Source organism: Saimiri boliviensis, chromosome 14, assembly GCF_048565385.1.
Source record: "Saimiri boliviensis isolate mSaiBol1 chromosome 14, mSaiBol1.pri, whole genome shotgun sequence".
Taxonomy (NCBI): domain Eukaryota; kingdom Metazoa; phylum Chordata; class Mammalia; order Primates; family Cebidae; genus Saimiri; species Saimiri boliviensis.
Genome location: NC_133462.1, coordinates 19,896,978 through 19,910,836, shown reverse-complemented (window position 1 = coordinate 19,910,836; position 13,859 = coordinate 19,896,978). Strand labels below are relative to the sequence as shown.

The 13,859-nt window shown below is 47.5% G+C and overlaps 1 long non-coding RNA gene and 1 other non-coding gene across 2 annotated transcripts; both read left to right on the top strand.

The window, feature by feature from the left end:
• The first annotated feature begins 388 nt into the window (after nt 1-388).
• Nucleotides 389-529, top strand: LOC120362939 (U4 spliceosomal RNA). The gene has a single exon (XR_005578723.1). It is a non-coding gene; the product is annotated as a U4 spliceosomal RNA (small nuclear RNA).
• A 2,196-nt stretch (nt 530-2,725) lies between these two features.
• Nucleotides 2,726-11,601, top strand: LOC120362718 (uncharacterized). The gene is made up of 2 exons (XR_005578519.2): nt 2,726-3,960; nt 10,621-11,601. It is a non-coding gene; the product is annotated as an uncharacterized LOC120362718 (long non-coding RNA).
• The last annotated feature ends 2,258 nt before the right edge of the window (nt 11,602-13,859 follow it).

The window sequence follows — 13,859 nt, the reverse complement described above, 5'->3', positions numbered from 1 at the left end:
TGCACGCCAGCCTGGGTAACAAGAGCGAAACTCCGTCTCAAAAAAAAAAAAAAAAAAAAAAAAAACTATGTATGAGGCTGGGTGCGGTGGCTCACGCCTGTAATCCCAGCACTTTGGGATGCCAAGGCAGGTGGATCATGAGGTCAAGAGATTGAGGCTATCCTGGCCAACATGGTGAAACCCCGTCTCTACTAAAAATACAAAAAAAATTAGCTGAACATGGTGGTGCGTGCCTGTAGTCCCAGCTACTGGGGAGGCTAAGGCAGAAGAATTGCTTGAACCCGGGAGGTGGAGGTTGCAGTAAGCCGAGGTCACACCACTGTACTCCAGCCTGGTGCCTGGTGACAGAGTGAGACTCTGTCTCAAAAAAAAAAAAAGAAACTGTACAAGCTTTGCGCAGTGGCAGTATCGTAGCCAATGAGGTTTATCCGAGGTGTGATTATTGCTAACTGAAAAAAAAGTTTAAAAAAATTAAAATAGGCCGGGCACGGTGGCTCAAGCCTGTAATCCCAGCACTTTGGGAGGCCGAGGCGGGTGGATCACGAGGTTGAGAGATCGAGACCATCCTGGTCAACATGGTGAAACCCCGTCTCTACTAAAAATACAAAAAATTAGCTGGGCATGGTGGTGCATGCCTGTAGTCCCAGCTACGCAGGAGGCTGAGGCAGGAGAATTGCTTGAACCCAGGAGGCGGAGGTTGCGGTGAGCCATGATCATGCCATTGCACTCCAGCCTGGGTAATGAGCGAAACTCTGTCTCAAAAAAAAAAAAAAAAGTACAATTCATACCGGGTGTGGTGGCTCACGCCTTGTAATCCCAGCACTTTGGGAGGCTGAGGCGGACGGATCACCTGAGGTTAGGAGTTCGAGACCAGCCTGACCAACACGGAGAAACCTCGTCTCTACTAAAAATACAAAATTAGCCAGGTGTTGTGACGCGTGCCTATAATCTCAGCTACTCTGGAGGCTGAGGCAGGAGAATTGCTTGAACCCGAGAGGCAGAGGTTGCAGTGAGCTGAGATTATGCCATTGCACTCCAGCCTGGGCAACAGAGCAAGACCCTATCTCAAAAACAACAACAACAACAACAACTATGTACAACTCAGCCAGGCATGGTGGCTTATGCCTGTAATCCCAGCATTTTGGGAGGCTAAGCTAGCGGATTGCTTGAGCCCAGGAGTTTGAGACCAGCCTGGGCAACATGGCGAAACTTTGTCTCTACCAAAAATACAAAAAAACGAGGCAGGTGTGGTGGCGCGTGTCTGTAGTCCTAGCTACATGGGAGGCTGAGGTTGGAGGATCACTTGAGCCCAGAAGATGGAGACTACAGTGAGTTAGGATGAGGTACTCCAGCCTGGATGACAGAGCAAGACCCTGTCTCAAAACCAAAAAAAAGAAAAGAGGCCCTGTGTGGTGGCTCACGCCTATAATACCAGCACTTTTGGAGACTGAGGCAGGTGGATCATGAGGTCAGGAGATCAAGACCATCCTGGCCAACATGGTGAAGCCGTGTCTCTACTAAAAATACAAAAATTACCTGGCTGTGGTGGTGCACGCCTGTAATCCCAACTATTTGGGAGGCTGAGGCAGGAAAATGGCTTGAACTCCGGAGGTGGAGACTGCAGTGAGCTGAGATCATGTCACTGCACTCCAGCCTGGCAACAGAGGGAGACTCCGTCTCAAAAAAAAGCAAAGAAAAATAAAAGACCAGGGATGGGGGCTCATGCCTATAATCCAGCACTTTGGGAGGCCTAGGAGGGCAGACCACTTAAACTCAGGAGTTCAAGACCAGCCTGGGCAACATGACAAAAACGCTGTCTTAAACAAACAAACAAACAAAAACAGCTGGGTGTTGTGGTGCATACCTGTAGACCCAGCTACTTGGGAGGCTGAGATGGTAGGATCACCTGAGCCTGGGAAGATAAAAAGCTGCAGTGAGCTGTGTTCACACTACTGCACTCCAGCCTGGGTGACAGATTGAAAGTCTGTCTTTAAAAAAAACAAAACAAAACAAACAAAAAAAAAAAAAAACGGGGGCTGAGGCTCATGCCTGTAATCCTAGCACTTTGGGAGGCTGAGGCGGTTGGATCATTTGAGGTCACAGGTTCGAGACCAGCCTGGCCAACATGGTGAAACCCTGTCTCTAAATACAAAAATTAGCGGGGTGTGGCAGCTAGTTCCTGTAGTAATCTCAGCCACTCCGGAGGTTGAGGCAGAAGAATCGCTTGAACCGGGGAGGCAGAGGCTGCAGTGAACCCAGATCGCGCCGCTGCACTTCAGCCTGGGCGACAGAGGGAGACTCCATCTCAAAAAAAAAAAAAAAAAAAGTGCCTACACCAAGACACTTATGGCGTTGCGTGTCACGTTACTAAAGACTATATACAGCCAACAGTTAACGGGGCCGGTATCCTTTAATCCTCACAGTGGGCCCTATCCGCAAATCTTTCACCGTGGCCGTCCCCACCCCACCTTTCCTGTGCAAAGTTTGGGGTTGGGAGGGAATTCCCAGGAGTTCCCAGGACTTGGGCTCACCTCCCAGGTCCCGGAACCTTAGCGTCTCTAGCCTCTGTAATGACCGCCCAGCTCTCACAAGGGGGCAGCAGCGCACCGTTCAGACGCTGCGCGCCTGGTGCATTACGGGACACGTAGTCTCTAGGGCAGCATACGCGGTAGTTCCAGCCTGGAACGGAAACGGCATTTCCCAGAAAACTGCGCGACCGTTTTAGTCTGGTCTTGCCCGAAGCTGGAAGCTGAGGTCTCGCTCCTCCCGGCGTTGCGGGGGGATGGTGGGACGTAGGTATTGGCTCCTCCCGGTCCCCTCCCAAGCCTGTTCAAGCACAGGGCGTTTCTATTTAAAAAAAAAAAAAGGCGCGGGCTTCTGTACAGCAGGCCGAGCGTAATCCCAGTCGGGAACCAGCGTCCCGGGAGAGGCGCCGGAGCTGACTTTCTGGCCACGGTGAACTCAGGCGGTCAAGCTCCTTAGTGGCTGGAGCTGGCTGGGCCTCTTTGTCCTTCTGCTTTCCTGCATCTGGACTGGTCCCTCTCCCGGGCTCCCGATCCCCTCCCAAGCCTGTTCAAGCACAGGGCGTTTCCATTTAAAAAAAGAAAAAATCCCTTTTGCTGGGCGAGGTGTCAGAGCCCCGGGAGCGAAAGTGTTGGTAATATTAGAATTAATTCCTCTTCACAAATCGGTAACTCCCGGCCGGGCGCGGTGGCTCAAGCCTGTAATCCCAGCACTTTGGGAGGCCGAGGCGGGTGGATCACGAGGTCAAAAGATCGAGACCATCCTGGTCAACATGGTGAAACCCCGTCTCTACTAAAAATACAAAAACATTAGCTGGGCATGGTGGCACGTGCCTGTAATCCCAGCTACTCAGGAGGCTGAGGCAGGAGAATTGCCTGAACCCGGGAGGCGGAGGTTGCGGTGAGCCGAGATCGCGCCATTGCACTCCAGCCTGGGTAACAAGAGCAAAACTCCGTTTCAAAAAAAAAAAAAAACAAAAGAAAGAAAGAAATCTAACTTCCTTGTCCTTTGTTCTGAAAACTGCCCCTTCCCGCTGCTGCAACCCATACCTTCTCAAATAGCCAATCGGAATCGCCCTAGATTTCGCAACCCCAGCCTTTGAGGGAAAGACCCCAGCCCTCCTTCGTTAGGTGTGCCCTTTCTCTTCCGACTCTCGCAGGCTCGGGCAGCAGCATTCTGCAGCAGTAAAGTTTGCTTTGCATAACTTTTCTCCGGAGTGCCGGTCTCTGCGGCACCGAGAACTTATTTCTAACAATTCGGAGGCTTGTTAGGGATTCCCTTTCTCCTCTGGGGAGAAGTCCCTGATCATCTCGTGAGGAGACCGTCCCACTGCCTTGTTGCAGTGGCCCCAGGGGCACGGGGATCGAGACTTCCCCCAGTGTGAGGAATAAACCCAGACTTCCAGCAACGCGGGCGGAAAGGATCCTCTGGACGAAGGTAAGAAACGTCTCGGGGGCGACAAAGTATTTCCTTGGTGGTCGGGATATCTTGGAGGTTGAAAGTGTGCGAGTGAGACGCATGATTCCGTGCAAAAAATCTCCAGTAAGGGGCCTCTAGGGAAAAAAGGCAAGAAATCTCTTGAGACGAGGATTGAGCCTCATACCAAACTTCCAAGATGGGCAATGCGCCAAGTAAGGCAGGAAATTGGAAGGATAAAGCTAGTTGCAATAACACTCCTCCTGATAGTCTTCTAGGTTTCATGTTAAATTATTGGAAGGATAATGAGAAGACTAAACACAAGAAAAAACAGCAAATGATAAAATATTGTTGTTTTATTTTGCTTGGGAAGTGCCTAAATGCCCTCCCCAAAGAAAACTTGGAACTCAAGGTAGAGCACTGTAAAAAGGATATTTAGAACTTCCCCTTCCCGTCTACCTCTAAGGAATCAGCTCTAACTCTCTTCCCCTTAAGAGAGGTGTCCCTGGGAGGAGGAGGGGGCACTTGCTTCATGAATGCCCCCTTAACCAGCTCAGAAGTTCGAAATTTTAAAAAGGAGCTCAAGCCACTATTAGATGACCCATATGGAGTGGCAGACCTGATTGATCAATTTTTAGGGCCCCAGTTGTATACTTGGGCCGAGTTCATGTCTGTTAGGCATCGTCTTTTCAGGGGAAGAAAGGAGCAGGACCCAGAAAGCCGCTGTGTAGTCTGTGAACATGAACACCCTGCTGGCCAAAACATTCCTGCAGCAGACCAAAAATTCCCAGCCCAAGACCCTCAATGGGATAATAACAGTGCAGCCCACCGATAAACTATGAAAGATCTTAGAGAAATGATAGAGGAATTCAAGAGTCAGTGGCCCAAACTCAAAACCTTTCTCGAGCATTTGAAATACAACAAAGAAAAGATGAAAGGCCTATGGCATTTTTAGATAGACTAAAAGAGCAAGTGAGAAAATATGCAGGCCTGGATTTAGAGAACCCCCTTTGGCAAGGAATTAAAGCTACATTTTGTTACAAACAATTGGCCAGACATTGCTAAGAAATTGCAAAAGAGAGAATTGGAAAGATTGAGCTATGGAAGAGCTTTTGAAAGAAGCTTGCTGGCACGGTGGCTCAAGCCTGTAATCCCAGCACTTTGGGAGGCCGAGGCGGGTGGATCACGAGGTCAAGAGATCGAGACCGTCCTGGTCAACATGGTGAAACCCCATCTCTACTAAAAATACAAAAAAATTAGCTGGGCATGGTGGCGCGTGCCTGTAATCCCAGCTACTCAGGAGGCTGAGACAGGAGAATTGCCTGAACCCAGGAGGCGGAGGTTGCGGTGAGCCGAGATCGCGCCATTGCACTCCAGCCTGGGTAACAAGAGCGAAACTCCTTCTCAAAAAAAAAAAGAAAAAGAAAAAAAGGCCGGGCGCGGTGGCTCAAGCCTGTAATCCCAGCACTTTGGGAGGCCGAGGCGGGTGGATCACGAGGTCGAGAGATCGAGACCATCCTGGTCAACATGGTGAAACCCCGTCTCTACTAAAAGTGCAAAAAATTAGCTGGGCATGGTGGCACGTGCCTGTAATCCCAGCTACTCAGGAGGCTGAGGCAGGAGAATTGCCTGAACCCAGGAGGCGGAGGTTGCGGTGAGCTGAGATCGCGCCATTGCACTCCAGCCTGGGTAACAAGGGCGAAACTCCGTCTCAAAAAAAAAAAAAAGAAAAAAAGAAAGAAGCTCAAAAAGTTTATGTAAGAAGAAATAAAGAAAAGCAAAAACAAAAAGCAAAGACTGTTATCCAGCTTCCAACAGGGAGCTCCAAAAGATGGGGCCCGTTGCCCAGAGACCCCTACACTCCTAGACAAAGCCTCCAGGGAGACAAAACTTAGAAAGGATGCAAGCCCTCATTTGCCAGGCCGTATAAGGGACACAGGGAGGCAAAGCCAAGAACTCTAGAACTGGAAGTGAATAAGGACAAAATAAATGTTTTAGGCCAGGCGCAGTGGCTCACGCCTGTAATCCCAGCATTTTGGGAGGCCGAGGCGGATGGATCACGAGGTCAAGAGATCGAGACCATCCTGGTCAACATGGTGAAACCCCGTCTCTACTAAAAATACAAAAAATTACCTGGGCATGGTGGCCCGTGCCTGTAATCCCAGCTACTCAGGAGGCTGAGGCAGGAGAATTGCCTGAGCCCAGGAGGCGGAGGTTGCGGTGAGCCGAGATCGCGCCATTGCACTCCAGCCTGGGTAACAAGAGTGAAACTCCATCTCAAAAAACAAATAATAATAAATATTTTAAATGTGGAAGAATAGGTCATTTCAAGAGGACATGTCCCGAATGGGAAAAAGAAAGAGATCATTCCACGCATGGCCTTCTGTCTCTTTTACATTGAGTCCCACCAAGAGCCCTTGATAAATTTAGAGGTGGGACCCAAACGTGAACTTATAACCTTTTTAATAGATTCTGGAGCAGCTGGCTCCTCTGTTTGTTCCCTTCCACCTAGTGTCACCTGCTCCTCAGATGAGCTGTTTATCTCAGGGGTAAAGGGAGAAGGACTTAAAGCAAAAATTTTAGAAGGCATAGAGATCAGATACTGCTGGGGGAAAACAGCAATGAAGGAAGGGGTTACAGTGTGCCCACATAAACTGGTTATAAGTAATGTATTAAGGAAATCAGGAAAAATAAACAGCAGAAGGCCACAGAGGCCTCTGGGGAGGAAGGCCTCTCTATGCCAGCATGTTCCCATGTACAGAATGACCCAAGCTCTGACATTTTTTTTCTTTTTTTTTTGAGGCGGAGTTTCGCTCGTTACCCAGGCTGGAGTGCAATGGCGCAATCTTGGCTCACCGCAACCTCCGCCTCCTGGGTTCAGGCAATTCTCCTGCCTCAGCCTCCTGAGTAGCTGGGATCACAGGCACGTGCCACCATGCCCAGCTAATTTTTTGTATTTTTGTAGAGACGGGGTTTCACCTTGTTGACCAGGATGGCCTCGATCTCTTGACCTCGTGATCCATCCGCTTCGGCCTCCCAAAGTGCTGGGATTAGAGGCTTGAGCCACTGCGCCCAGGCCAAGCTCTGACATTTGAAACAGTGCTCAAAGAGATAACATTCCTCTGAAGCCCTGGAATGTAGCCAGATATGTAGGCTCCTTGTTAAGCCCATTCCCACCGGCTGCACATAGATAATTACCTATAAAATAAGCATAAGAGTTAAAGCATAACTCTTAGGAAACTCACATAAACCTTCACTGCTATTATTTTTTTTTTTTTTTTTTTTTTTTTTTTTTTTTGAGACGGAGTTTCACTCTTGTTACCCAGGCTGGAGTGCAATGGCGCGATCTTGGCTCACCGCAACCTCCGCCTCCTGGGTTCAGGCAATTCTCCTGCCTCAGCCTCCTGAGTAGCTGGGATTACAGGCATGTGCCACCATGCCCAGCTGATTTTTTGTATTTTTAGTAGAGACGGGGTTTCACCGTGTTGACCAGGATGGTCTCGATCTCTTGACCTTGTGATCCACCCGCCTCAGCCTCCCAAAGTGCTGGGATTACAGGCTTGAGCCACCGCACCCGGCTTCACTGCTATTAATTTTATGTTTGACACACAGCTTCCCTTTCACCAATTCACCACACCATCTGCACTATCAATCAAAGTGATCGTATTCAATAAATACTGCAGAAACCAGAGCCCTGGGCCGTTGCAGCCTCCCTTTTGCATTGGCCCCCTGTTCCCACTTCATGCACTTTTAACCTGTCTTTGTCTCATTCCTTTGTTGCCACCAAACTCGGAGTACCCATGGGTAGTGTGTGGGGGCTGGCACCCTACAAATACAAAGACCAATCAACCCACATTAAATTTTTGTTTATCCCTGAAGCAGGAATTATTAGGAAGAGACTTAATGCTAAAACTAAGTGTCAGCCTACATGTTGGCCCAGAGAGATTCCCTAGCTCATTAAATCCACTCACCACCGCAGAGGAAAAATACATTCATCCTGATGTCTGGTCAAGGAAGGGAAATTGGGGAAGACTCCAAGTCTCTACAATACATATTAAGTTAAACACCCCTGGGGAAATAGTGAGAAGGAACACTATTCCATTCCCCTAGAAGGTAGAATAGGTTTAAAGCCTGTAATTGAAGGTCTCATTCAAGACAGGCTGCTTGAACCCTGCATGTCTCCTTCTAACTCCCCAATACTGCCTGTAAAGGAATCAGATGGGTCATACCAACTAGTGCAAGATCTCCAGGCTATCAGCCAAATAGTTCAGATTACCCGCTCTGTTGTCCCCAACCCTTAAACCATGCACAACAAAATTCCATATGACCATCAATGGTTCACAGTAATAGATTTCAAGGATGCCTTCTGGGCATGCCTTTGAATGGGAAGATCTCCATTCTGACAGAAGCAACAGTACTGATGGACACTCTTGCCTCAAAGGTTCACAGATTCACCTAATCTTTTTGGTCAAATCCTAGAGCAAGTTCTAGAGCAAATTTCTACCCCCAAATGCATATGCCTACTCCAACATGTGGATGATTTGCTGGTATCTGGTGAGGCTGTGGAAAAGGTATCTGGCTTCTCTATCAGTCTCCTTAATCATTTGCAAGGAAAAGGGTTACAGGTCTCAAAGGGAAAGCTTCAGTTCCTAGAGCCAGAAGTTAAATACCTAAGGACACTTGATAAGTAAAGGCAGACAAAGGATAGGGCTTGAGCGAGTTGAGTGGTGTCCTTATCTTTGTCTAAGACTAAGCAGGAACTCAGGAATTTTTAGGATTAGTTGGATATTGCCTCTTATGGATTGACTCATATGCCCTAAAAACAAAACCTTTATACCTAAAGTTTACCCAAGAAAAACTTGACCCTCTCTTGTGGGCTTCTGAAGAAATCTACCAGGTTGAGGAACAAAAACACCTAGCTCTGCCTTCCTTAGAAAAGCCATTTTACCTTTTCGTTAATGTAAACAAGGGTGTAGCTTTAGGGGTACTTACCCAAGAACATGGGGGCCATCAGCAACCTGTAGCCTTCGTATAGAAAGTTTTAGATCCAGTAACCTATGGGTGGCCCAAATGTATTCAATATATTGCAGCTACTGCCTTGTTAACTGAAAAAAGCAGAAAGCTAACCTTTGAGGGAAATTTCGCTGTGAGCACAGCCCATCAAGTCAGAACTATCTTAAACCAGAAAGTAGGGAGATGGAATTTTGAAGTGTGAAGCTATCTTATGAGAGAGGGATGGCTTAGCACTAATCACCGACAGTTCACTCAACCCAGCAGGTTTCCTAACAGGGAACCCAAATCTAAAAGGACCTGAGCATAAGTGTTGAGATTTCATTGATTATCATGTAAAGGTTAGATCCGATTTCAGAGAGACTCCTTTCAAAACAGGGCAACACCTGTTTATAGATGGTTCCTCCCGGGTAGTTGAAGGAAAAATACATAATAGGTAAAAAATGGCAAAGCTCTGGCAGTAGAGTCGGGAAGATTTCCCAATAATTGGTCCTTCCAAGCGTGTGAACTGTTTGCATTGAATCAAGCTTTGAAGTACTTGCAAAACCAGGAGGGGACTATTGATACTGATTCCAAATATGCCTTCGGATAGCCCATACCTTTGGGAAAATGTGGACTGAATGAGCTCTCATTAATAGCAAAGGCCAAGACCTTGTCCACAAAGAATTAATCACCCAAGTATTAGATAACCTCCAGCTGCCAGAAGAAATAGCTATTGTCTATGTCCCCAGATGCCAGAAAGGTCTTTTTTTTTTCTCTTTTTGAAAGATAAGGGAAGGCTGGGTGCAGTGACTCACGCCTGTAATCTCAGCACTTTGGGAGGCTGAGGCAGGTGGATCACGAGGTCAGGAGTTTGAGATCATCCTGGCCAACATGGTGAAACCCCATCTCTACTAAAAATTTAAAAATTAGCCAGGCATGGTGGCACACACCTGTAATCTCAGCTTCTCAGGAGGCTAGGCAGGAGAATCGCTTGAACTCGGGAGGTGGAGGTTGTAGTGAGCTAAGATTGCCCATTGCACGCCAGCCTGGCGACAAAGCAAGACTCTGTCTCAAAAAAAAAAAAAAAAAAAAAAAGGAAAGAAAGTTGAGGGAATAACCTTGCGGATCAAATAGCCAAGCAAGCTGCCATTTCCTCTGAAATGCCCATTTTTCACCTAACCCCTTGTCTTTCTCCCCAGACTAATAAGCAGACCCTAAGAAAACCACCCCTTGGGGGAAGAAGTCCAGGATTAAGACCGTTCCAAAGTGTCCAAATTGATTACACCAAAATGCTCCCAATCGGTTGCCTAAATTACTGATTAGTGGTAGCAGATCACCTCACTCACCGGGTGGAAGCTTTTCCCTTTTAAAGTGCAACTGTTCATAATGTAGTTAAAGCATTAATTGAAAATGTTATACACAAATTTGGATTGATAGGAAATATTGATTCAGATAATGGGACCCATTTCACTGCACACATCATTAAGAAACTGGCCCAAGTGCTAGACATAACATGGAAATACCAAGGGTCAGAACTGCCGCTGGGAAAGATGTTGGCCTGTCTCCTTATGAGATGCTATGTAGGTTCCCTTATTTACACTCCACTGCTGACATTCCCACATTTGAAATGAAACACTGGTTTCTCAAAAACTATAAACTTGGTCTGTCTTCTATTTTCTCTTCCCTCAGGACCAAAGGTCTTTTAGCACAGACGCCACCACTGGAGTTCCCAGTGCACCGGTACCAGCCTGGAACTTACGTCCTCATTAAGAGTTGGAAGGAGGAAAACTCAACCGGCTTGGGAGGGACGCTATCTAGTGCTTCTAACTACCGAGACCACAGGCCGAACCACAGAAGGAGGGTGGACTCATCATATCTGAATCAAGAACACGCTGCTACCTTCAAAATCATGTTTTGTTCCAGGATCAAGTCCCCTGAAACTAAAGCTAAGAAAAACCTAACCTTATATTTCTTATATTGTCTCTTCTTCTTCCCTCATTCTACTGTCAGCGTGATTAGAACCCAATGTTGCTCTTTGATCCCTGATAATACTGGCCCCAACGGAACCATAACTAAAGCGCTAGAAGGTCTAACTGGTTTATCCAATGAGCTAGACAAAAACTCTGGAATAGACGACCCTTTCACTAGTTTAATGGAGAGATGGTTTGGCGAATGGAAAGTACTCGGGGCGTCTATTCTCATTTCCCTTGCAGTTGTAGTAGGTGTGCTCATTCTCATAGGGTGTTGTTTGATGCCTTGTGTCCGTGGATTAGTTCGAAAGCTCATAGCAACAGCTCTTTCCAAAACCTCTCGAAGCTCTCCCCTACCCTATTCAGGTAAACTTTTACTTCCAAATCAGCAAGAAGAGAAGAAAAGCCATGTCCTGGTAAAAGTATTTGAAGAGGAAGAATTACAAAATCAAAAGGGGAAAAATTGTTAGAATGAGTTCCTCTTCAGAAATCTAACTTCCTTATCCTTGGTTCTGTAAACTGCCCTTATTTGAAATAGTGCTTAGATTGTGCAGTCCAACCCCAGCCAATGGGGGAAAGACAGAAGTAGGAACTGCGTTAGGGTAAAAAACCCTGCTCTCCTTTGTTAGATGTGCTCTCGCGACGGTTACAGGTGCGGGCAGCACCCTTCTGTAGAAGTAAACTTTGTTGAGAAACTTTTCTCCTGAGTGTTCGTCTTTCTCTGTGGCACCAAGAACTTATTTTTAAAAGTAAGAAGAGGCTGGGCACGGTGGCTCACCCCTGTAATCCTAGCACTTTGGGAGGCTGAGACAGGCAGATCATGAGGTCAGGAGTTCGAGACCAGCCTGACCAACATTGTGGAACCCCGTCTTTACTAAAAATACAAAAATGGGCCGGGCGTGGTGGCTCAAGCCTGTAATCCCAGCACTTTGGGAGGCCGAGGCAGGTGGATCACGAGGTCAAGAGATCAAGACCATCCCGGTCAACATAGTGAAACTCTGTCTCTACTAAAAATACAAAAAATTAGCTGAGCATGGTGGCGCGTGCCTGTAATCCCAGCTACTCAGGAGGCTGAGGCAGGAGAGTTGCCTGAACCCAGGAGGCGGAGGTTGCGGTGAGCCGAGATCGTGCCATTGCACTCCAGCCTGGGTAACAAGAGTGAAACTCCGTCTCAAAAAAATAATAATAATAATACAAAAATTAGCTGGGCATGGTGGCAGGTGCCTGTAATCCCAGCTACTCAGGAGCCTGAGGCAGAAGAATTGCCTGAACCTGGGAGGCAGAGGTTGCGGTGAGCCGAGATTGTGCCACTGTGCTCCAGCCTGGGCAACAGAGTGAGACTTCGTCTCAAAAAAAAAGTAAGAAGAGTTTACCAAGATCAGCATAGGTTTGAAAAAAGAAGTTTTATTAGAATGCTGCTTAGCGCAGTGGCTCACGCCTGTAATCCCAGCACTTTGGGAGGCTGAGGTGCACAGATTGCCTGAGCTCAGGAGTTCAAGACCAACATGGGCGACACGGTGAAACCCTGTCTACTAAAATACAAAAAATTAGCTGGGCATAGCAGCATGTGCCTGTAGTCTCAGCTACTTGGGAAGCTGAGGCAGGAGAATTGCTTGAATCCAGGAGGCGGAGGTTGCAGTGAGCTGAGATCTTGCCACTGCACTCCAGCCTGGGCAACAGAGCTAGATTCCATCTCAAAAAAAAAAGTGCTGCAGGCCAGGTGAGGTGCTCATGCCTGTAGTCCCAGCACTTTGGGAGGCCAAGGCAGGTGGATCACCTGCGGTTAGGAATTCAAGACCAGCCTGGCCAACATGGTGAAACCCCGTCTCTACTAGAAATAAAAAAATTAGGCCGGGCGTGGTGGCTCAAGCCTGTAATCCCAGCACTTTGGGAGGCCGAGGCGGGTGGATCACGAGGTCAAGAGATCGAGACCATCCTGGTCAACATAGTGAAACCCCGTCTCTACTAAAAATACAAAAATTAGCTGGGCATGGTGGCGCATGCCTGTGATCCCAGCTACTCAGGAGGCTGAGACAGGAGAATTGCCTGAACCCAGGAGGCGGAGGTTGCAGTGAGCCGAGATCCGCGCCATTGCACTCCAGCCTGGGAAACAAGAGCGAAACTCTGTCTCAAAAAAAAAAAAAAAAACTAGCTGGGCGTGGTGGTGCATGCCTGTTGTCCCACCTATTTGGGAGGCTGACGCATGAGAATTGCTTGAACACAGGAGGCAGAGGTTGCAGTGAGCCAAAATTTCGCCACTGCACTCCAACCTGGGCAACAAGAGCGAAACTCTGTCTCCAATAAATAAATAAACAAACAAGTAAACACATGGGCCAGGGAGAAGGTTTGGAAGCATGACTAAAGTTTAGCCAAGCAGATAATTTTTTTCAATTGTGTTGCCAGCCTGATCCATCCATTATAAAACCATAGTCAAAGTTCAGAAAAGAGGTCTGGTGTTCTGTTACTTCCTCCTCCTCCCTCTCTCTGCTGCACAAAAACAATTTTTCTTTCTTAATTGCAAAAGCCCTTCCTTTGTTACTGAACTCAAAAGGCAATTTTCCACCTCAGTGTACTGTTCCTGCAATAACAGCTGACATTTAGATGAGCAGTTCGTTTGTTTTGTTTTGTTTTGTTTTTGAGACCAAGTCTTGCTCTGTTGCCCAGGCTGGAGTGCAGTGGCATGATCTTGGCCCACAGTAGCAATTCTCCTGCCTCAGCCTCTCAAGTAGCTGAGATTACAGGTGCTTGCCACCACGCCCAGCTGATTTTGTATTTTTAATACAGATGGGGGTTCCATTATGTTGGTCAGGTTGGTCTTGAACTCCTGACTTCAAATGATCCTCCCACCTTGGCCTCCTGAAGTGCTGGGATTACAGGTGTGAGCCACTGCACCTGGCCTGTGAGTGGCTCTTAAACATTTGTGTCTTAGGACTTCTTTACACTCTTGAAGGTTATTGA